Source organism: Scylla paramamosain, chromosome 16, assembly GCF_035594125.1.
Source record: "Scylla paramamosain isolate STU-SP2022 chromosome 16, ASM3559412v1, whole genome shotgun sequence".
In the NCBI taxonomy this organism is placed as follows: domain Eukaryota; kingdom Metazoa; phylum Arthropoda; class Malacostraca; order Decapoda; family Portunidae; genus Scylla; species Scylla paramamosain.
Window position 1 is genome coordinate 1029884 of NC_087166.1, and position 17656 is coordinate 1047539.

The 17656-nt window shown below is 42.6% G+C and overlaps 1 protein-coding gene across 1 annotated transcript in view; it reads right to left on the reverse strand.

The window, feature by feature from the left end:
* The window catches only part of LOC135107875 (cuticlin-4-like), a 337646-nt gene that overhangs the window by 277218 nt on the left and 42772 nt on the right, over positions 1 to 17656 (reverse strand). The window contains exon 2 of the mRNA XM_064018221.1: positions 12208 to 12281. The gene's annotated coding sequence lies outside the window, so the exon portion shown is untranslated. The remainder of the gene's footprint in view (positions 1 to 12207; positions 12282 to 17656) is intronic.

Here is a 17656-nt window from a genome sequence, read left to right on the forward strand (position 1 = left end):
CCCTCCCTCTCTATCTCCCTCCCTCCCTCCCTCCCTTGATCGATGACTTGAATCTTCACTGGAATCCCCTGGAGGAGCACTGGTTTAAGACTTGCCTCGTATTTTCAGGCTCCCAGTTCGAATTTTCAGTGACGATTTGTGATTTCGTGAACTAAGTAACTCGTTATTTTTACGCTCTAAGTTTGGGAGGCTATGGAGTGTTGGTTTTGTTCTTGTTTCCTGCTCCGAAGTTCCCAGTTCGAATCTTGCTAGTTACTTGGGGATTTCGTGCGCTGAATGTCATCTGGTTACAGTGACGTATTGCCTGAACCTTCTATGTTATGTACAGAGGGATATGCTGCTAATGTAAGCGTAATATTAACGTCCTTGCATGTATTTGCTACTGTAAGAGAAAGAATGCTCAAAACATCCTGAATTTTATCTTTTTCATTCATTGCATGGCCAGTTTCTTTCCATTGCTCTTCTTGTTCCTCCCCCTCCTCTTCCTCTTCCTCCTCCTCTTGTACTTCTCCTCTAAGCATTTTTTTTTTTATGTGTGTGTGTGTGTTTGTGTACATGTGAACGTATTTTCGTGTTCTTTTTTATCCTTTATATCCTCCTCCTCCTTCTTCTTCCTCTTTTTTTCTCTTCCCCTCCACCTCCTCTTCCTCCTCTTCAGTTGATGTAAAGTAGTTAAATCATACAGACTAGTTAGAATCCGGTCGTTTGATATCCACTAACAACCACCTGTATACACATATATGGTGCGTCCCTGGGCCATGACAAGCATCTGTAGCACCATCCTAACAACACTCGTCCCGGTATTGTTAAAGGCTTTGGGTTTTCATAGGGACGGTTTTTAAAAGGCCATGGAGGTTATTAATCGTTTTCTGGACCGGTGTTTTCTCTCAGTGATGATGCTGAGTCATTAAAACTGTCACTGAAATCACGAAAATATCCTTGAAAAATGCTACTTCCACTTTCACTGCTCAAGGAAGTCAAGATACCTGCATGTTAGAGAAGAGGGACCCATAACTCTTTCACTGCTATATGGTGTATCATTACTAATTCAGTAACTGTGATTAGGTCAGGTTAGGTCAGGTTAGGTTAGGTTAAGTTTGGTTAGGTTAGGTTTGGTTAGGTTAAGTTTGGTTAGGTTAGGTTAGGTTAGGTTAAGTTTGGTTAGGTTAGGTTAGGTTAAGTTTGGTTAGGTTAGGTTAGGTTAGGTTAAGTTTGGTTAGGTTAGGTTAAGTTAAGTTAGTTTAGGTTAGGTTACGTTAGGTTAGGTTAGGTTAGGTTAGATTTGGTTTGGTTAGGTTAGGTTAGGTTAGGTTTGGTTAGGTTAGGTTAAGTTAGGTTAGGTTAGGTTAGGTTAAGTTTGGTTAGGTTAGGTTAGGTTAGGTTAAGTTTGGTCAGGTTAGGTTAGGTTAGGTTAGGTTAAGTTTGGTTTGGTTAGGTTAGGTTAGGTTAGGTTAAGTTTGGTTAGGTTAGGTTAGGTTAAGTTTGGTTAGGTTAGGTTAGGTTAGGTTAAGTTTGGTTAGGTTAGGTTAGGTTAAGTTTGGTTAGGTTAGGTTAGGTTAGGTTAGGTTAGGTTAGGTTAGGTTAAGTTTGGTTAGGTTAGGTTAGGTTAGGTTTGATTAGGTTAGGTTTGATTAGGTTTGATTAGGTTAGGTTGATTGGGTTACGTTAAGTTTGGTTAGATTAGGTTAGGTTAGGTTAAGTTAGGTTAGGTTAGGCTACGTTAGGTTAGGTTAGGTTACGTTAGGTTAGGTTAAGTTAGGTTAGGTTCATAATTTGCTACACTTTTTTTTCTTTTTTTTTGTTTTCTGTTGCCACAAAACACACACCTTAAAACCCCAATAACGTCTGGGAGAGCCTGCTGGAACACACACAAAGCAGGACGGTAACACATGCGTTCACTATACAATGCATTCAGTAGCTATTCATTTCAGTCTGCAATGTTTACTAGATGACGTCATTAGAAAGACCTTGGCCCATGTTCAGGACTGCTCTCTCATAAGGACTGGTTTCACAGGCCACTCACATGATATGTCCACCGCAAAAAGTAGACTTGAATATTATAACTTTGCAGCAGCCTGATAAAAGCTGTGCATAAAGACGCCAATTCTATTTATTTATTTATTTAAGCATAAGGGTATCTATATCACATGCTTTTTCCTACGAATACGCGCCTCCATATCGTATTTTCCTTTTACCACTAATGACGCGAAATCCTTGTCCAGAATACCACTACAACCACAAAAAATACAACTGGAAACCCGGACACCATATAGAACCTGCAGTGCATATGAGAAGCCAAAATGTTTAAGAATAAGCAAACTTCACATCATATTTTCCTCGTTGATGATGCAGACTCCTTATTAAACTAGCACTAGAACCACGAAAAATACTCTTGAAACCCAGAGTAACTTCTGCTAGAGCCTGTGGAGGAAATACGAAGCCAAAATGTTAAGGAATACGCGGCCCTGTATCCCACTGTCCCCCCTATGCACGCTGCGGCTCGGTCAACTGAGGGGCCGGCAGGAACACTACATAATGCTCTTGTGAGGGACGGCCCGCCTCAGCTCCGGTGTTCATATAAATGGAAATTTGCCACGATCCCAAGACTGCCAGGTGTGTGAGAATGTCAGGTGTGTAGGGGAGGCTGACACACCTGAGCACTGACAGGTTTGTGAGAGTGAAGTGAATGGTGTGTGTGTGTGTGTGTGTGTGTGTGTGTGTGTGTGTGTGTGTGTGTGTGTGTGTGTGTGTGTGTGTGTGTGTGTGTGTGTGTGTGTGTGTGTGTGTGTGTGTGTGTGTGTGTGTGTGTGTGTGTGTGTGTGTGTGTGTGTGTGTGTGTGTGTGTGTGTGTGTGTGTGTGGTGTACAAGCTGAGTTTTTTTTTGGGGGGGCGACAAGTTGATGCGGGTTTCCTCCTCATTTTTTTTCCCCCCTTATTCAGTTTCCTTGACACGCTGGGGAAAAAAAAAGAAGAAAAAAAAAAAGGAAAAAAAGAGAAAAGAAAAAGAAAAGAAACGAAAAAAAAGAAAAAGAAAAACATTATTCTTACCCGATCATTCCACCCACAAATTTCCTCTACCCCCCCCCCCCCGCCGTCTGCTCCACAAAAAAAAAAAAAAAAAAAAAAAAAAAAAAAAAAAAAAAAAAAAGGGAAAATCATATACTTTTATATCATGGGAATTTATTACGGGGGAAATTAACTTGGGGGAAACATTCATGAGGAAATCTTGGGTGTGAAGTGTACTTGGATGGGCTTCAAATAAAAGAATGTGTGTGTGTGTGTGTGTGTGTGTGTGTGTGTGTGTGTGTGTGTGTGTGTGTGTGTGTGTGTGTGTGTGTGTGTGTGTGTGTGTGTGTGTGTGTAAAGTAGTAGTAGTAGTAGTAGTAAGTAGTAGTAGTAGTAGTAGTAGTAGTAGTAGTAGTAGTAGTAGTAGTAGTAGTAAGTAGTAGTAGTAGTAGTAGCAACTGTTTATGGGTTAATAATTGTAAGAAGGACGTGAAATGTATGTATGTATGTATGTATGTATGTATATTGGAAAATCAATGTTATCAATCATACATAGAATCAACAAAGGTATATTCAGGTGCATCTGTGTGTAGGTGGCGGAGGTTAGTAAGTGATGCGGCAGTGATGGGCAGGTGTTGAGGGAATGGCAGTTAATAAGCAGGTGTGGGATGTATCAGCAGTTAGCGGGGGATAACTGGGATAACAGGTGTGCGGGCCGCTGACAGGTGCGTTAGAGGAGCTGATGGATAATGCAGGTGATCACACGTAATGGCGAGCCGGAGATTATCATGACATTGAGCGCGATGTGAAAACTGGCACGATTTATCCCGCACTCTGATATAGACTGGTTTATTTACACAGCCGGGACCTGAACACCACTGACGCAACCACAGCCACCCAAGGGTCACCAGCTTTTCACCACGCAGCTTTGACCGTCACCAGCCACCACACACAGCTACCATACTCAGCCATAACTGTTGATTTGCAGTTTATTTGCACTCAGAGCTTAAACCCAAGTGTCTCCAGCGCTCCCACGGTGTACACGGTGTAACCCCCAACACACAACCTGCACTACCACCAGCTAACACCGCAATTAATAACCACAACCAAAAACTGTATATATGCAAGTTTATTTACACACATATAAAAGCAACTGTCTCTACTGCCACAAGTAACAGTACAACCCCTCCAAAATAACTACAGCCACTAGGACCACCGCAGTCCTTCTCTACCACAGTTAACACCCACAAACTATAAACTTATGCTGCGGTTTGCTTCCACTTACCTTAAACACAACGGTCTCTAACGCCACAGGTCACAATATAATCCCCACCACGACCGCCACGTTCACCACACTCGCCTCTACCGCAGGTTAATTCACAATCGCCACTGTTCACATCAATAGTCATGCAGAAAAGTATCCTTGCCTAATGATGTGAACGATTTTTTAAGGGGACGAACGAAGAAATACATGGAAATATTGTCTGAGTGTAGATGCGTTGGGTGGCCAGCTGGAATCGCTCTAACCTTTGTGAAATGTAACGATCACGAGAGTAATGACACTTTTCTATATGACTGTACTTGTTTATCTGCATTCACAGGAGCTAAATGCTATTACCTCCACGTCACTGCCATTACAACTAATACCACAACTATTAAAAGTCACGGGCAAACTATTTACCACCATAGTCACCTTTTCACAGTACCACAATCACCCCTCGCTACTACCACATCGCAATCTTCACTAGACACACAGACACACAGACAGACTTTCTTTCTTGATGAACATGGACAGACAGACACAAACACACAAAAGGATATAGACAGATAGACGATTACATAGAGATATTTATAATAACGACCATAAAAACCACCACAGGACCATAATCATCACTATCACCATACTGACACCATCACTGCCATAACCATAGTCACTGTAACTCCCCACAGTCATCTTCCTCCGAGATCATTCCGACGACTAGACGTTCCCCAGAATAATTATCATGTAATTTTTAAGGTTAAGTGACGTGGAATGTTAGATACGGTTGGGTTTGATTAGTTTAGGTTAGGGTCTGATTGGGCTGGGATGGGATGGGACTGAGATAGGATGGGTTAGGTTATGTTGGGTTAAGTTTAGGTTACGTTAGGTTAAGTGCGGTTGGGTTCGGTTGGGTTTAAGTTAGGTTATATTAAGTTAGGTTTAAGTTAGGTTAGGTTAAGTTAGATTAGGTTTGGGTAGGTTTAGTTATTTTTCTATTAAGTTTTCATGGAGGAATTCACCTGAAGGGGTTATAAAGACACATCACAGCCACCACACAGCCACACAGCCATCACAAGCACAACACAACCACCACATAGCACACCCACCACAACAACAACAACCCACACAACACACCTACCACAACAACAACCACACAACACACCTACCACAATCACCACACAACCACAACAACCACCACACTACAAAACCACCACCACCACCACCACCACCACCACCACCACCACCACCACCACAGTCTCACAGGCTCCCAGGGCGGACACTTGCCTCCTCTCCCACCATCAGACATGAACTAATTAAGTCATCAATTTTCAGGTGGAATGCGGAGTAAATTATGGGTTAATTTTCGCGACGCCCCTTATTAAAGCTGACGAATATTAACTTTCTAATTAACTTCACAGGCCTGATGGGAGTACCTGACGCGGCCTCTCCAGGACGGCCCGCGAGGGAGTGAAGGGAAGGGGAGAGAGGGAAGAGGGGAGAGAGGAAAGAAATGAGAGAGGCGGTGGAAGGGAGGGGGAGAGGAAAAATAGGGAGGTAGGCTCTCTTTCTTAAGGGGGGGGAAGGGGTGGTGGAGGGGCGAGGGGGTGAAAGGACGAATTGTGGGAGGAAAGTGGAGAGTAAGAGAAGGAGATAGGCATTTTTTTCCTTTGGGGGAGAGTAAAGGAGGAAGAAAAGGGAGGGAGAAAGCGAGGGAAGTAAGGTTTTTTGAGGGAAGAGTGGGGAGGGAGGGAATGGGAGAGGAAAACCAGGGAGGTAGGCCATTTTCTGGGGGAGGGGAGGGAAGGAGGAAATGGGAAGAGGAAAGACAAGGAGGTAGGCACTTTTTGTGAGAGGGGAGGGAGAAGTGGAGGTAGAGGAAAAGGGGGAAATGGGAAGAGGCAAGCCAGGGATTTCAATGGACCAGTTTTTGTACCGAGAGAGATGAGACAATGGGCGAACTTCATTCAGAAACGCCTCTGCACCGCACCTCATCTTGTTGAAGCTACACGGGGGGGGGTTTCCAAGAGTGCTTTTATAGTTTCAGTGACAGACTAACAAGACCTCTACATTATTAACAGGAGAAACAGGCCTTGAGAACCCGGCCTGATAAACTCTGTGGCCTTTGAAAAGTCATGATGAGGAAGTAGAGCCGATTTGTCGCTGTCTAACCCTCCCTGACCTTCCACCTTTCCCTCCCCCTCTCTTATCTGATCCCAACACATCACCCACGCATATACATCACACTCTCTCTTACCTCTCTTCACCTCTCACCCCCACCTGTCCCTCTTCCTCTTACACTTACACACGTCCTCACTCAAAACTCTTATTCCCTCTTCTTTCCCCTTCAGCAACTCTCTTCAGCTTCCCACACTCATGCACACAACACTAAAACACGCGTGCACTCTCCAGTCTTCCTCCTCCGCTGACTCTCAAGGATAGACAGACAGACAAACGGACAGATTAATACTCGTAGGTGGGTAGGTAGGTAAGAAAGTAGATTAGATAGATAGATAAGTAGATGGATAAGTGGATAGATAAATACATAGACAAACGGATAGATAGATAGATAGATAAATAGACAGACATAGATAAATAAATGAATTGATAAAAAGACAGCCAGATTTAGATAGGTAGGTAGACAGAGAGGTACATAGACAAAGAAAGATATAGACATACATAAAGCGTAAAGGTGTGATGTGCTGGCTTGGGGTAGCGCAGGGCAGGCAGTGTCACCCTTCCTGGGCCTTGACATGCGTAGTAGGGGTGACCAGTTCCTCTCTCTGCCGCCTCTACGCTCCCAGTCTTTGCTGCGTGAATCTAGGAGCCGCCAGTCGTGCTCACAATACAATTCTCATGATGAAACAAAATTCTCAGATACAAGCAAACACTAAAATGGAAGTAAAAAGAACTAGTAAAAAGAACCAACGAACCAAAACCATTTAAATCTACAGGAAAGCATTGAAATAAGAACACAGTAACGGCAAAAGATATACAGAACAAAATTATTCATATATATAGAGAAATAAAACCTGAAATTAAAAGCTACCCATCACTCTACACACCATTCTCTCCACCTATGCAAAAATTTTCACTCACACGTCACTCGGACATCCTCCTATGATTAACTAGGCAGACAATACCCCGCCACGTCCTTACCCAGTAATGACTTCACTTCCCAAAGGATCACCAACCGCGTGTCTCAGGAGGGAGGAGAGGAGGGCAAGGGAATTAGGTAAGTTAAACAATTACGTATATGAAGGAAGGGATACAAGCCAGTCCGCCTAGTTGATTTGAATAGACACGTGGCGGTATTCAGCTTTCAGGTTGTATAAATATTGCTACATTTCACTTTTCTATATTTTTTTTTCCGCTAATCTAATAATGTTTATGTAAGGGAGTCAGTTAGTATTGACATATCAGCGAGAGGATGGATGTAAGCACGTCTATAAAGTTAAATATCAGCAGTAACGTAAGAATTCTCAGCTTCCAAGTTCTGTTGATATCACTGGATGGTTATGTTTATGCTCTCTTCCTCCTACCCGGCCCTTCTGTTAGTATTAGCATTGGTTAAGCTGGTATTAGCAGGGAGTGTCTCCTCAGCAAATGGCTCTCCTTGGGAGCTGTACTGTCCGTCAACACGAGACCGATCAAAATGCAAACGACGCTCACACCACGATGATGAATCCGCCAGACTACGCCAGTGCGGGAGGGAGGGGGGTGGTGGTGGGGGGAGGGCGCTACAAAGGCTACACACCCCATCATTACAGGGCCATTGTCGTACTTTTTTCCTTATCAAGATGACTCGCCGTCCAGCCACGCATACACAACGACCCCAAGGTGCTGGAGGCGGGGTTTGTGTGAGCAGTACGGCGGTGCGTTGCTGGCTCAGGAATGTTACTAATGAAAGAGGCTGACTATCCCAGCGTAAAAACTTAGCCCTTGTTGCTTTCACTTGGAGATCATCAGTATGTGTCGTGTGCGGCAGTAATTCATAGTCTAGTTACTTCAGTAGATAAGAATTTCGGCGCAAGTAAAGGTGATCTTGATAAAACAACTCAAGGTATTGCAGTTAGTCAAAGAAAACGTTCAATACACAACACTGTCTTTCACAACGCACCTTTGTAAAATAATTTCTTCGGTGTCTTCCCTGTAACAAAGTTTGGTGGTACCCATGGAATTGGTGACCCTTTCTTCTCCTCCTCCTCCTCCTCCTCCTCCTCCTTCTCCCCCTGCAGCCTTTCTCACTCATATGAACGTTAGTGTCCCTTGTTCAATTGCATTATGTCATTTACTCAGCTATTCCATTCTTCTCTCCCCTCTCCCTTCCTCACTTTTCTTCTTTAGTTGTAATCTCATCTCTATTCATTACCCCCCCCCTTCACCCTCTCTCCCTCTCGCTCCTCCTCTACGGGTCTTTCTCCTCTCGCTCTCCTTTCTTTCTGTGTGTTTGCTTCTCCTCTTATTTTATTCTTGTTTGGCCTTCGTGTGTGTTGTTTCTTTCTCCGCACACACAGTCTCCTTTTTGCATTAATAATCACGTCTTTCATTCGCTCCTCATTCCTCCTCCTTTCCCCTCCCGTCTTTCTCTCTCCCCCCTTTACTTCTTTCCGTCCTCTTTGCTTCCCCCTTTCTGCCTTCTGCTTACTCTTCTCTGCTAATATTTTTTACACTTGCTTATTCCCTCTCATCATGTGTTTCATTTACTCTACCTTGCTTCTAACATTCATTAGTACCATGCTCTCTCTCTCTCTCTCTCTCTCTCTCTCTCTCTCCTCTCTCTCTCTCCTCTCTCTCCTCTCTCTCTCTCTCTCTCTCTCTCTCTCTCTCCTCTCTCTCTCTCTTCTCTCTCTCTCTCTCTCTCTCTCTCTCTCTCCGTTATTACCCTATGTTCTAAAACCCTCCCCAATATCAACTCCCCATATCATTAACCTCCTCCTCCTCCCCCTCTCCCTCATTTCGCCCCTCTCCCTTGTTCCTGTTCCCCCCCAACGCCTCCACACCCACCGGCACCTCCTTCAGTTATTTTCCTCTCCTTCAGATTTCTGCGTCACCACCACCACCACCACCACCACAACAATAAACCTTTTTCTGATTTTTCTTGTGATTTACGACATTTAAAAGGCAGTGTAATATTTACTAGGGTATTTGGTGATATTCAGTCCCCCCCAACACACACACACACACACACACACACACACACACACACACACACACACAGAGAGAGAGAGAGAGAGAGAGAGAGAGAGAGAGAGAGAGAGAGAGAGAGAGAGAGAGAGAGAGAGAGAGAGAGAGGAGAGAGAGAGAGAGAGAGAGAGAGAGAGAGAGAGAGAGAGAGAGAGAGAGAGAGAGAGAGAGAGACGAGAGAGAGAGAGAGAGAGAGACGTGAGTGTGTGTGTGTGTGTGTGTGTGTGTGTGTGTGTGTGTGTGTGTGTGTGTGTGTGGTGTGTGTGTGTGTGTGTGTGTGTGTGTGTGTGTGTGTGTGTGTGTGTGTGTGTGTGTGTGTGTGTGTGTGTGTGTGTGTGTGTGTGTGTGTGTGTGTGTGTGTGTGTGTGTGTGTGGAGAGGGTGGGTAGGAGTGAGGGGTGGATGAATGAATGTTGTAAACACGCCGTGGCCCACATCCAACGGCTTCATAGACTCTCCTGCCAGAGTTACGCCGCCACGCTGAGGGGAGGCGGGGCGGTGGACGGCAGGGAACGTTTGGCCGCACTACTGCTGCTGGTGGAGGGGGAAACGGGGAAAAAATGGAGAAAATACAGGGATAGTTTACTTTTTCCCTTCCTTCTACCTGTCGTATGCACCTGATATGAAAGCCACCAAGTAATCGCCAGCCACCGTCACGGGAGTTGTATGGAAACTTCGTGGTGAAAATTAATTGAATACAGATTAGTTTTGTCGCAGAAATGAGCCTCAGTATTAAAGGTAAAATATAATGATGTAGTAATGAGTGATAAGTAATTTACAGGAGAAAGAATGTATTTGAATCGAAGCTTGTGAATTAACAGGGATTAATGAGCCAGAATGAGATTATGAAGGGAAAAAAAAAGGAATCAGAACGAAACCTCAACTAATAGTGGAGTTATGAGTAGGAATGAAAGAAACTGTACAACCGAATTCTCGAAGATAATAATAAAAAATAAATAAATAAATAGAATCTGAGTTAAAAGACGATAAAAATTACCAGTCTGAAGCAAAGCTCAGAACAACCAACCAGTAAGGAGTCAGAATGGAACTACGAGTATGAACAACCATAGCATCAGAAACAATGGGGGGGGGAAATAAAAAAAATAAATAAATAAAAAAAAAAAGACTACTTCACGAACAGGCGACGATTCCTGCCACTCCATAATAAAGTTAAAATAAAAAAAAATGAATATGGAATGAAATAAAACTGAAAACAGAAAAAAAAAAATAAGGTAGCTGACAGTCGGAGAATTACTAAATATTACATGAAAAAAAAAAAATATCAACTTTAAAGGAAAAAAATGCACCTTTGATTCAAACATACACTCACCAACGCCAGCAACCTGAAAAAAAAAAGAAAAAAAAATGAAAACAAAAATGGCAGCAAAACATCCGGGGAAAAAAACACTTACTGGTCAGAATTTAGGAAAAAAAAATACCCATGAAGAAAAGTTTTAGGTGAAACGAGAAAAAAACGAGGGAGATAATTTAACGGCACTTGTGGTTGAAAAAGGGAGAGGAAAAAATGAAAACTACGGCGGCAAAAAAATAAATAAATACAAATTATTAATGATGGACAAGATAAAAGAAGGGGGAAAAAACTAGAGGGAAAAATTAAAAGGGTGAAGAGAGCAAGAAGTAAATTAAATTATGGATAAATTATAACTTTCTTCCTTTTCTCCATCTTTTTTTCTTTTCGTGTTTCATTTCTCTTTCTCTTTCTCTTTTTCATTTGTTTTATTTTCTCTATCTTCGTTTCTGGATTACGTTCTGTCTGCTTTTCATCTCTTTATCTATATATTTCTTTCTCCTCCCTCCTGTACATCCCTTTTCCCAATTTCCTGTCTCTCTCTCTCTCTCTCTCTCTCTCTCTCTCTCTCTCTCTCTCTCTCTCTCTCTCTCTCTCTCTCTCTCTCTCTCTCTCTCTCTCTCTCTCTCTCTCTGTGTGTGTTTGTGTGTGTGTGTGTGTGTGTGTGTGTGTGTGTGTGTGTGTGTGTGTGTGTGTGTGTGTGTGTGTGTGTGTGTGTGTGTGTGTGTGTGTGTGTGTGTGTGTGTGTGTGTGTGTATGCCGCGTTGTATTTACTATTATGACCCTATTTAAAACTACGGCTCATGGACTTAAGCTTCGTTAATTACTTGTTTGGAAGCGTTTCATGCATACTGTTATGATACACCAATAAACATACGAACACACACAAAATCTCTCTCTCTCTCTCTCTCTCTCTCTCTCTCTCTCTCTCTCTCTCTCTCTCTCTCTCTCTCTCTCTCTCTCTCTCTTGGCTCCCGGGTGGACTCGAACCACTAACCACGTCACCACTTCCACATCCCCACGTAAGAATAGTAACGCACAAATACACTACTAGTTAAATTTGACGTTTTTTTAAAGGCTTCCCTAGAAGATTAACCCTTTCGCTGTTAGACATTCGTTTCCCATAATCCCTTGGAACTTCTGAGGCAGTTTTTTTTTCTTTTTTTTTTTTCCTTTTTTTTTTAGGCTGCTCAAAATAGGGGGTAGTCATAGCAGACAGTCCTTCTTCAATACACTTTTGCGCCTTACTCTGTCACACCCACCAACTGTTATTCCTGTGGCCTAGAAAAGGTAAAATTTATTCTTTATCTCTTTACTCTATCTGTCCACGCAAACTAGATTCCAGTACTGCTCTGAATGCAACCAAGGCAGTAAAAGGATTATAACACTGCACAAAAAGATAATTACTACCAAGAAGAACAGGCAGATAAAACCACGGAGCCACAAACCTGAGAGAGTCACGAGTGTTCAGTCCTGGGTCACACCTCGTGGGTCCCGTGGGGCGCTGGTACTGTATGGCCGCCTGAAAGAGAGGAAAGAAAAGGATTACATGACAAAATAGAGGATGCAACGAGAGAAAATAAACGGAGGGAATAAAGGAATAGGAAAGAATGATAGGAACCAGAGAAGTAGGGAACGGAAGGGAAGAGAGGAAGAATGAAATGAGAGGAAGAAAAATAGGAATACATTAAGCTGAAGGACACGAAAATGAGGATAAAGAACAGGAAGAGAAATAGACTGAGAGAGGAATGAAAGAAAGGAATAGAAATAGGAGAAAATAAATAACAGAAATAATAATAAAGCAAAAAAGAAAGAAAGGTAGGCGGAAGAAAGAAAAAAACAAGTGAACGAGAGATAAAAACGTAACAAGAAAGAAAAAAAGAGAATAAATCAAGAAAATAAATCAAGAAAATAAACAAAAATTGAATGAGAAAAAAAAAACAGATAAGCGGAGGATGAACGCAAGGAAGGGACGAAGGAATAAAGAGGAAGGAAAAAAAAAAAGATAAAGGAAAGAGGAAGAGAAGGCGTTGAAGAAGAGAAATCAGGAACATGGATGGAGGGCGTGAGGAGAAAGGAAGGGAAATTGGATTACCGTAAGAAAGGACATCGTAAAGAAAGGGGAAGAAAGGATAAAAATGAAAGTGAGGAAGACTGGAAGAGAGGAGTAAAAGATAAAAGTGATAAAACAAGATGAAAATAGCAAAAACGGTGAAGGAGATGAAGGAAAAATGTAAAAATTGAAGAAAACAAAGGAGAGAGAGAGAGAGAGAGAGAGAGAGAGAGAGAGAGAGAGAGAGAGAGAGAGAGAGAGAGAGAGAGAGAGAGAGGAAGAGGCTTGTTCTCCTCCTCCTTTCCTCCTCTAGTTCCTTCCCTTTCCTTTCACCCTATGAGCTCTTTCCCCTCCATCCCTCCATTCATTCTGTACCCTCCTCCTCCTCCTCCTCCTCCTCCTCCTCCTCCTCCTCCTCCTCCTCCCAACATTTCTGGCAGACAGTGGAAGGCCTTAATCGACTGGAATCTTGGAAGGGTTTCAAGAGAGTTCCCTTTTTTTTTGCTCCTGACGAAGGCCACAGCGATCAGCAGCGTTAGGGAGGCGGTGGTGAGGTGATTCCGTTTGAGGGCGTCACATTTGTTTACGGAAGGACGGAAGAAGTCACTGGTGCACCCACATACAGTACAGGAGAGCGTATCTGGGCTAGGGAGGAACTTTTTTGCGTTTTCTTTCTTTGTTTTCTTTTGTGTATGTGTTTGTGTTAAGGAGAAATAAAAAGGAATGTGTGTTTGAGGGAAAAATTATATTAAAAAAAAAACATGTAGATAGGCAAATGTTTCTGGGGTGTATAATGTATAAAAGAAATATCAAGGAAACTGTTTTTTATTTATTGGTTAACATATGGACAAGAGAACGTATTTATTTGGTTTGGTAAAAATGTGTACCAGGAAACGTTTAGGGGTTGACTGTAAACGTTCACAGGATAACGCTTGAGGTTCAGTGAAAATTTCCATACAGAAACATTTGTGTTGGTAAAAAGTGTTTCCCATTAAGAGGAGGCTGGTCACTGGAGGAACACTCTGGGGATTGAGGGAAAAAAATACGTGTAATTATTTCCACAAGACAGTGAGAGGAAAAAAAAAATGTACTTATGGCGGCGTTGGAATATGTAACCCCTAGATGTGCGTGTGTGTGTGTGTGTGTGTGTGTGTGTGTGTGTGTGTGTGTGTGTGTGTGTGTGTGTGTGTGTGTGTGTGTGTGTGTGTGTGTGTGTGTGTGTGTGTGTGTGTGTGTGTGTGTGTGTGTGTGTGTGTGTGTGTGTGTGTGTGTGTGTGTGTGTGTGTGTGTGTGTGTGTGTGTGTGTGTGCTGCATTCCATTACGCTGCAAGAACAGTAGGAGTCGGCCATCAGCAGGAGAGGAAGGGCCCACTATTGGTGCTTAGCAAGATACACACCTGCGCCACACACCTTGTTAGTCCCCGCCAGGAGGACGATGAGAGGGACTAGAAGGGAGACCAGGAGGGGGAACAGGAAGGGGACAAGAATAAGGGGACGGCTGTAGAGGGAGTAGACAAGACAGGGAGACAGTGGTGGTGGCGGTAATGGTGGTGATAGTGGTGATGGTGAAGATGGAGGAGGAGGAGGAGAAGAGGAGGGAGAAGGGGGACTGTACAGTTAATTGGTATACGGAGATGAAAGAGCAAGTAAAAAAAAGAGCGAAGAGGGACAAGGAATGAGGGATAAACGGGAACTAACGGAGGAGGAGGAGGAGGAGCAGGAGGAAGAGGAGGAGGAGGAGGAAGGATATAAGGTGCAGCAAATGAGGAAAAAAGGGGAGATAGGAGACACAAAGGGAAATTGAGACGAAAATAAACAGAGAGAGAGAGAGAGAGAGAGAGAGAGAGAGAGAGAGAGAGAGAGAGAGAGAGAGAGAGAGAGAGAGAGAGAGAGAGAGAGAGAGAGAGAGAGAGAGAGAGAACCAACTGAAGATAACAACACCCAAAATGAAATCTTAGACACAAGGACCTTTAAATAACTTTCCCTTGAGAACCTTGCTCCCTACCTCGGCTCCCTCGTAAAGGCAGTGACGAGGGCACATAATATCAGAGCAGGGCGGCGAGGGAAGGACTGCAGAGTATTACAATATTACACTTGGCCTCAGTTGGTCGTGGTGTGGCCAGTCCGTGTCACCAGCATATATGACCACAGTGCAACTCATGAACTAGTCTGACTTGTATTGATATATAGAATGTGAGAGAGAGAGAGAGAGAGAGAGAGAGAGAGAGAGAGAGAGAGAGAGAGAGAGAGAGAGAGAGAGAGAGAGAGAGAGAGAGAGAGAGAGAGAGAGAGAGAGAGAGAGAGAGAGAGAGAGAGAGAGAGAGAGAGAGAGAGAGAGAGAGAGAGAGAGAGAGAGAGAGAGAGAGAGAGAGAGAGAGAGAGAGAGAGAGAGAGAGAGAGAGAGAGAGAGAGAGAGAGAGAGAGAGAGAGAGAGAGAGAGAGAGAGAGAGAAATTTAGTCCACTCACACAGTTACACACAACAGACACAGACAAAATAAGCAGTGATCGGAATCAATACACACACACACACACACACACACACACACACACACACACACACACACACACACACACACACACACACACACACACACACACACGTCTCACTGATGCATGATCCTCCCTCGCTTGACTTCATTCCCGGTGCGCGGATAATGATTCCGTCAAGACGCCTGCCATATGTCACACTCCAACCCAGACGCGGCGCCCGAGTACACGGGAGGCGACGAGGAGAGACGCGAGGATAAACAGAGATTGATGGAGAGTGGAGAGACGGAGAGCGAGAGGGAGGGGGGTGGAGGGGGCAGCTAATTGGTATAAGATGGAAGACCATATGAAGAGAAGGACGAAGAGGATTAGGGAAGTGAAAGGACACGAGGACAAATCGAGAGACAGTTGAACAGAAGAGGAAGAAAGGAGCTTGCTAATTGGTATAAGATGAAGGACCATATAAAGAACAGGAAGAAGAGTAATAGGGAACTTAAGGGAGACGATGATAAACAGACTGACGGAGAAGAAGAAAGGGAGATTACATAATTGGTATAGGAAGATTAAAAACCCAATAAAGAAAAGGAACAAGAGGAATAACGAGCTGAAGGGAGACGAGAATAAATAAACTTAGGGAGAAGAGGGAGAAAGGAGTAAGATGGAAGATCGAATAAAGAAAATGACGAAGAGGGACGAAAATAAATGTGTTTGAGGGAACAAGGGGATAAGAAGAATAATGAAGGGGGGCAACGGAGAAGAAAGAGGGAGAAGAGAGAGTAGCAAATTGGAATAAGATGAAAGACCGAATAAAGAAAAAGGAAGAAGAGGAATAGCGAATAAAAGAAACATACGGATAAACAGAAACTAATGGAAGGCGAAAGAGAATAGAAGAATAAGAAGAAGATAGAAACTCCAAAATAAGAGGAAAAAAACAAAAAAGAAATAGGAAACAGAAGACACAAGGATAAACAGGAAGAGAATGGAAAAAAAGAAAAGGAAGGGAAAGAAGGGAGAACAAATAAATACAGAGAAAAGAAAGACCTACGGAAAGAAAGAGAGAACAGAGGAGGTGATGATAAAGAGAAACAGAAGAGACATAAAGATGAAGGAAGGACTGGAAAAGAGAGAAAAGAAGAGAAACGATGCCAGAAAGAACGAGAAGCGAAAAAGAAAAAAAAAACGAATAAAAACGAAGAATAAGTTAAAGAAAGTAGGATTATAGTAAAGCAAATTAAAGACACGAATAGAAAGGGAAAGAAATGAAGGAATAATCAGTAAAGAAAAGAAAGAATAGGGAAGAAGACACATTAGCGTAAGAAAAAGGAAGAATAGAAAGAGGAAAGGAAAAGAAATGACTGATAAAAAAGAAGAAACATATAATAGAATGGAAATAGAGGAACAAAAAAAGAAGAAAACAAAAAACAGAAAATTAAACGATGAACATAAAAGCGAATGAGGAAAAGGAAGAGAAAATAAAATAAAAGATTAAGAAAATAGAGAAAAGCACGAATAATGAAGGGAGAGAATAAGAAAGAGGAAAGGAAAGGTAGAAAAGAAAGAAAAAAATGAAAAACGAAGCAAAAGACAAGGGAATAAGTGGAAAATGGATAAATAAAGAGAAAAGAAAAGAAAAGAAAAGAGGGACGAAGAAAATATTGCCTACGAAGAATACCGGAGTATGAAAGAGGAGAAGGAGTAATAGAAGGAAATAATAAAAGTTGAGAAGGAGAGGGAGGAGACAAAGGAGGTCTAATGTATGGGAGAAGAGAATGGTGAAAGGGATGGAGACGAGAAATATGGACCGGAATGAAAGACCGTTAAGGAAGAGAAAAATAAGAAGAGAAAGAGAGAAAAGTCGAACTGAAGAGAATACGAGTGTGAAAAAGTTAAAAAGAACTTAGAATAAACAAATGAACCTGTGAAACAAATACGAAGGAGGAGGAGGAGAAGAAAAGTGAAGAAATTAGAACGAAGAGAAAGGAGGCCAAGGACGCGGAGGAAGAGAAATGAGAAAAATTGAAAGAGGTTAAAATTATCTTCAAATAAACAAAGGAAACAGTGAAAACAAAGGAGGAAGAGGAGAAAAGAAGAAATCTAAAGAACTTTAAAGCAAACAAAGGAAAGGTCGGAGAAAAACAAAATAACAAAAAACAAGAAATGAAACAACGAAACACACGAAAGAGGAAGAAAGGAAGAAAAGAAGAAACAAGGAAGAAAAGAAGGAAAATCAAAGGAGAGAGAGAGAGAGAGAGAGAGAGAGAGAGAGAGAGAGAGAGAGAGAGAGAGAGAGAGAGAGAGAGAGAGAGAGAGAGAGAGAGAGAGAGAGAGAGAGAGAGAGAGAAAACCATTGGACAAG